General features: G+C 37.7%; 1 long non-coding RNA gene across 2 annotated transcripts; it reads left to right on the top strand.

The window, feature by feature from the left end:
- Positions 1-1,286: 1,286 nt before the first annotated feature.
- Positions 1,287-4,060, top strand: LOC112201887. Of its 2 annotated transcripts, XR_002936942.2 has the most exons (4): positions 1,287-1,826; positions 2,188-2,277; positions 2,369-2,656; positions 3,972-4,060. It is a non-coding gene; the product is annotated as an uncharacterized LOC112201887 (long non-coding RNA). The 2 variants fall into 2 exon arrangements; XR_005800321.1 differs by lacking the exon at positions 3,972-4,060 and having other exon boundaries at positions 2,369-2,724.
- The last annotated feature ends 3,062 nt before the right edge of the window (positions 4,061-7,122 follow it).

Raw genomic sequence — 7,122 nt, 5'->3', positions numbered from 1 at the left:
GTTGATTTGAATAGTCATGCTAAATGGAGTTTACAAACACCAACAACTCAATATGGTTTTAATGGCCATTACGTGGATGGAACGTGGACTAATCAAAAGGTTGGATATTTGGTCAACCCACGGCCAGAATTTGTTTCGAATCACCAACAAAATTGTTGGAAAATCATTGAATCCATAAAAAAGAGTACCAAAATTTTATATGAAAACTCTCGAAAGAGCCAAGAAGAGTTGGATGAATACTTTCAAAAGCGTAAAGAGAAACTGGATGAGGATTGGAGGAAGTATGAGGAAGAGTCCATGGAGAGAAGGAGAAAGTCCGAGGAAGAATATCGAGCACGACAAAATGCATATATGATTTCAATGATATCTTGTCCACCTCATCCATTCGTCCAATACGACGAGGAAATTTTTAGTTCCGTTGTAGAAGATAAAGTCGGCCCAGAAGTTCTGCGGCTGGCTGAATTAAAGATTGAGCCCAAAATTGATCATTCAAATGCATTCGAAGAAGTAGACAATCATGTGGTTGAGCACAAAGACCAATTGGCTAAAGATCCAGAACATTTTGACATGATCGTCACTACTACAAAAAGTTAATCACACAACACCAATCACACAACGGAACAAAAATCATCTGTTGTGTGTTTAAGTAAACTCTATTGTACAACGGTATTAGTGATGTTCCGTTGTGTGAATGTCAACAAAGTGATAACTTTTTTATTAGAACTACATTACACAACGGAATTAAGTATTGTCCGTTGTCTGAGTCTTAAAAAATTTAGCGGCAGAATTTCCTTCACTTTGGAGCCTTGGTTGCCTCTTGAAACACTGAAATTTGGGCTGCCACGTACAACGGTATAACTATTTCTGTTGTGTGATTAAAAAACTGAGCACAAAATTTTAAGGAAGCTTGCTTGAATGTCTTCCACTAGGTACGCCAAGTGCAAGTTGTAGAAATTAGACAACAGATTTAAGCTATTCTGTTGTCTGAAGTAGGAACATAGGCGGCAACATTTTGAGCCCAAATGTTCTAGGCGGCATGTTTCCCTCCATGTTTTCACATTTTGATTTTACGTAATGCACTCATACGACAGTTGGTGAGGTTTCTGTTGTGTGAGTAACTTTGAATCTTTTGCTATGTTTAATTGCCATGGCATAGCGTGTCCAAAAGAAAAAAAAGACAAAGAAAAAAAAACCTAGCTAGGCTCTCGACCTTCTCTTTCGACATTAGTTTTACAACAGATACAAAACCTCCATGAAACCAAGCCTCTCTCTCTCTCTCTCTCTCTCTCTCTCTCTCTCTCTCTCTCTCTCTCTCTCTCTCTCTCGTGAACCTCTCTCTCCACTGAGTCTAGCCATCTACAATCGTTTAATGATGGCCAGCAAGATCGGACTCTGTGACTCGACTCGTTCTCCAACTCATTCCAGGGGATCTCGAGCCTCTCGTCATCGTCGTCGAAGACCTCGACGTGCAGCAATAGATTCATTTCATCCGGTCGTCATCCAGGCTCCACCAGTTTGGGCTGAACGACAAGGCTCGCCGATGAAGGACGGCGGGAACGAAGCCTATTCTGGCTTTTGAGATCTGAGCTTTTTGGGTTTGATTTCGATTCTTTTTCTGCTCCTGCAGGTGGCGTTACCAATATGGACGACGGGAACCATAGATCTGAATCATCCAATACCCAAATCGTTGATCTGAATCGTCCCACTACTGATTCTTCCATGTCTTCTGAGATAGGGATTTCGTACGCTCATAGTCGGCGCAGAAGAGAGGGAGATAGGGATGGAGAGACATTGGTACAAAGTGTTCGCATAATCGGTCGTTTAAGGTAATGGTTTGGTTTCTATTGGCTTGAATTTTGGGCGATTTAAGGATGAATTGGTGTGGGTTTGTTTTGGACAGTACCAAATTCGTCCTTTTTATGGGTTTGGTTTTGATTTTCTTTTCTGTTTCTGTTGCTTTTGAACTTATTGGGGTTTTGGTGTATTTGGGGGTTTTGTTTGTGTTGGGGTCTGAGATCTTACTGATTGATTGGATTGGTTTGAGGTGAGTTGGTTGCTGATTTGAGTTTGATTTTTGATTAGTTTTTTCAGGCAAAATTGTAGTGTTTGACGATTTCAAAATTTTGATTGATTTGAAATTTTTTGACAGCTGGTTATGGATTATTTTTATTTACTCTTGATCTCCAGAACGATGAGAGAAACAAGTTACTTCAATTGGCTTTTGTGGAGCAGAAAAAGGCGGATGAGAGTGTCTTGAGGCTGGTTGAAGAGCAAAAGGTATCGACTGCAGGCTGACTAGAAATTGTAGAAATTACTTAAGAATTATGGTATGCTTGGTTTTCATTGACTAGGACTCTTTTATTTTTAGAGGGAAAAAGAGGATGCCTTGCATAAAATACTTCAGTTAGAAAAGAAATTGAATGACAAACAGAAGGTAGAAATGGAAATTGAAGAATTAAATGGTAAATTAGAGGTGATGAAGCATCTTGGGGATGAAGATGATGAAGCTGTTAAAAAGAAGATTGAAGACATGAATCAAGAATTGGGGGAAAAAGTTAAAGAGCTTGAGCATTTGGAAATACTGAATCAAACTCTGATCACCAAAGAGCGCCAGAGCAATGATGAGTTACAAGAAGCTCGTAAAGTGTTAATAGCAGTATGCATTTCTTTTTCCTATGAACTTGGACTTTGTTAATTTAGAGACACACACACACACACACTCACTCATATCCTTGTTTTTTCTTCTTAAGTTTGGTCCCGGTTTAGTACTTGAAGCTTTATCCCTAATTAGAGGGCAGAACTGTGAACCTCAAGTCTTGCATTAGAAATTGCTGAAGTTAAACAAGAGCCACTAGTTAATGCTCAGCGTTTATTATGGTAGAAATAATGAGGTGTTTTAATTATCATCTCTACATTTCATTTCCTTGGAAGCAATAGAAGATTGATAAAGTACCTTAATAAGGAGGAAAAAATAAAAAAAAATGATCAAAGTGCTTCTGAGTTGAGAATTGTGAATAAAAAGTAAGTTCTGTTTCAGTATTAATCTTTTTTTTTTTCATAAATCTCATGGCTGACACCAAATTATGATACAAAGCAAGATATATGTAGCTAATCATTTCTTTTTCTTTTAATTTTTTTTTATAGATATCCTACTGTCATAGATTCATACATATATTGAAACAAAATATTTGTACTCTTATGTTTCTTTTTTTCCCTACATATAAGAGACAGAAAATGATTTGTAACTATACTATGTTTCCTCGCATGAAAGCTCATACTGTTTGAATCTTGTTTTATGGTTTGTCTGAAATGTTGGCTGGTCAATCTCATATTTGGATTAAAAGAATGGGAGATTTGGATCAAAAGCCCTTCCTTGATATATGCAAGTTAAGATTTCCTCTCGAGGAAGCACAGGTTCAGGAGAACATATACATAAAGGAAATACAATTGTCTAATGATGTGTGAACCTGATAGAAAACTAAAGTTTAACTACTTTATTTGATATTGTTTTTTATCTTTGTTTGTGCAGAGTTCTGTGATCAGTTGCTTTAAAATAAACCTGCAGATTGAAATACACAATTAACTTTAATTGACTTGATTTCAACAATATGCCAGAGCCCTAGCTTTTGCTAAATGATTAGTGAACTTTAAATTCTTATATGCTATGATTTCTATGTGAGATTTGTGGAGATTGATTTTGGGTTAAGAAATTACTAGACTGTATTAAGTGTTTACTTTTGAAACCTGATTACTTGACTACTGGTCCAATGTACAGTCTCATCATCAAGGGGGTTATAGCTCATAGGCAGTCATAGGTTTGGTTCATATTACCTTGGAAGGCTTCAAGCTCACAATAAGTGGCTCTGCTTTGATAATGCCCTACTTGGCTTGGCCTCTTTCATTAATAATTTCACTTCTTATATCGTCATATGTTACTATGAAAATTTTATATGCCCTACTTTGAGTTGTAGAGCATTGAGCGCTATAGGATTTGTCTATGCAAAAATAGCAGGCTCGCAAGATTTGAACTGCTGAAAAAGTAACTGCACCGGAAGAACTGCTTCCACAATCTGTCGAGGTAATAATTTTCTTATGCCAGATCATGCATGCTGTCTTCAATCTGATTTGTTACACATTTCCTTATCAATGGTTTGTTTTCTTTTATTATGTCGTATTGTTGCCTTCAATCTGAATATTTTGAATCAGTAACTAAGTTACTGACATGGGCAGCTGAGTCTGCATATATATAAACGTAATTAGAGTTTGGTATGTAATCACTGACATATTAATCAAGCCTTGATAAAATCAAGTGTGAGCTATATATACAGAATCATTGATTTTGTGCATGTGTATCTCGGAGAGGATGCAAAAGCATTAAAAATGAGGTTTTCAAGTGTCTAGGATGACGTTGGTATTATAATGGATCATCTGTCAAAAGCTACAAACTGGACCTAACTTTCTTTGTTTGTGCTTCCGCCATTTTTTTTTTTGCAGAAATATGATGTTGACCCAACAGCAAAGGCAGCTGCTACAACTGCCCTTGGCATCCAAGTTGGGTGTGGATTCGGGTCTAAGATTCCATGTAGGAGATGAATCTTTAGAGCCAAGTATGAGAGAACTTTAGCAGCAAATATTTTTCTCTTGCGATGATTTGATTGTATTATCTTTTGCTATCTTTCAATGTAATTAGCTAGAATGCAGCAACCATAAAGCTAGCTGGAATGCTTTCTATTTTGGTTTTATGGTATGAATGGATACATGTGCTACCTCCTTTGGTACGTTAGATGATTGAATTAGAGTATTTCAATACCTAAATCTTATATTGTGCACTATTTTTGTGCAAATATTTCAGGTAAAGAACCGAAAATAATCAAACAACAGTCAATTACATTATGTTGTCAGAATACGCATATATCGTTAATCACACAACAAATCAATTCTAATCACACAACGGTATCTATAAAATTTCGTTGTCTCATTAATACTCACACAACAGAACAAATAAGTATCAGTTGTCCAATGTTAAATCACACAACGGTCCCTATAAAATTCTGTTGTCTCATTAGTACTCACACAACAGTTGCCATATTTTTCTGTTGTATGATAAGTTAACCAACGACAGCATGGTATTACTTTCGTTGTCTGAGTGTCATTTTTCTATCGTGTGAGAAGTTAACCAACAACGGTCCTTACTTACTTCTGTTGTCTGATCACCATCGAAAATGCGCCGCATCCAATTTCTCTCATTGGCATGCGCAGAATTGGTGCAACGGTTATAAGCAATGCGTTGTGTCTATGATATTCAGATAACGGTGTTTCACCGTTGTGTGAGTGTGCTCATCACACAACATCGAGATAGACGACAGACATGGTCCACATCACACAACAGATTTCCACCGTTGTGTGATGCAGTTTTTGTAGTAGTGCGTTGGAGAGAAAGCTGACCTAGAAAAATCACAATCATCAAAATTTGATGTAAAAGCCGAAGTTTGTGATTCAGGTACATGTTCGAAGGTTGAAATATCGGCCTACATAGTGACCGAAAATCAAGAACATACTACAAGGGATTTAAGTATGATGCTTCAAGGCCTCTAAAAGCTTGAACCAAATGCCGAAAACAAAGGAACTTCTGAGTTCAAAATAAAGCATCGTTGGCCACCTCCATAACGGCCACAAGAATTTTTACATTTTTATTTTCTTGCTTTAGTTTCGGCAAAAATTTTATTTTCAAAAAGTTGTGTTGGTAGGAGTTCAGATTTTACTTCTATGTATGTTGTCGGCCAAAATGAACTAAATTCGGCTGAGTTAGAAAAAGTTGGTGGGCTGAAGTTAAAAAAATCCTAGGCCAACGCAACCAAGAATTTGGTTGGCCGAAATTCAAAAGTCGGCCGAATCGACAAAGATTTTGTTCAGCCGAGATAGAAAAAAGTTGGGTTAGCTGAGTCGACCAAGAATTTGGTTGGCCGAAATTCAAAAGTCGGCCAAAGTAAAAAAGAAATGTCGGCTGAGTTGGATAAAACTTGGTTGGCCGAAGAAATAAAGTGTCGACTGAGTTAGAAAAAAATTGGTTGGCCGAAGTTTAAAAAAAAAAAATCTCAGTTGACTAGACCAAGAATTTGTTTGGCCGAAGTAAAAAGAAATCTCAGACGAAACGACCAAGAGTTGGGTCAACCGAGGTAAATAAGAAGTGTGTCGGCCAAATTCGACCAACAATTTGGTTGGCCAAAGCGAAAAAGCAATGTCAGTCGACTGGAGTAAGAATTTGGTTGGTTGAAGTAAAATGAAATCTCGGCCAACGCAACCAAGAGTTAGGTCGGCCGAGGTAAATAAGAAGAGGGTCGACCAAAGTGTTTCAAAAGTCGGCCGAATCGATCAAGATTTTGTTTGGCTGAAGTAAAAAGAAAGTCGGCCGAATTGACCAAGATTTTGTTCGGCCGAGATATAAAATGTTGGGTCGGCCGAAGTAAAAAGAAAGTCGGCCGAGTCGACCAAGAATTTGGTTAGCCAAAATTCAAAAGTAGGCCAAATCGACCAAGATTTTGGTTGGCCGAAGTAAAAAAGAAATGTCGGCTAAGTCGGATAAAACTTGGTTGGCCAAAGTAAGAAAGAAAGTGTCAGCCGAGTTAGAAAAAATTAGGTTGGGCGAAGTTTTAAAAAAAAAAAAAAAAAAAAAAAACCTCAGCTGACTCGACCAAGAATTTGTTTGGCCGAAGTAAAAAGAAATCTCAGCCGAAACGACTAAGAGTTAGGTCCACCGAGGTAAATAAGAAGTGTGTCGGCCAAATTCGACCAACAATTTGGTTGGTCGAAGAGAAAAAGCAATGTCAGTCGAGTCAAGTAAGAATTTGGTTGGTCGAAGTAAAATGAAATCTCAGCCAACGCAACCAAAAGTTAGGTCAGCCGAGGTAAATAAGAAGAGGGTCGACCAAAGTGTTTCAAAAGTCGGCCGAATCAATTAAGATTTTGTTTGGCAGAAGTAAAAAGAAAGCCGGCCAAATTGACCAAGATTTTGTTCGGCCGAGATATAAAAAGTTTGGCCGGCCGAAGTACTTTAGAAGTCGGCCGAGTCGACCAACAATTTGGTTGGCCGAAATTCAAAAGTCGGCCGAATAGGCCAAGATT

Source organism: Rosa chinensis, chromosome 5, assembly GCF_002994745.2.
Source record: "Rosa chinensis cultivar Old Blush chromosome 5, RchiOBHm-V2, whole genome shotgun sequence".
Classification (NCBI taxonomy): Eukaryota; Viridiplantae; Streptophyta; class Magnoliopsida; order Rosales; family Rosaceae; genus Rosa; species Rosa chinensis.
The sequence above is the reverse complement of the archived record's forward strand: the minus strand, read 5'-3'. Positions and strand labels throughout refer to the sequence as shown.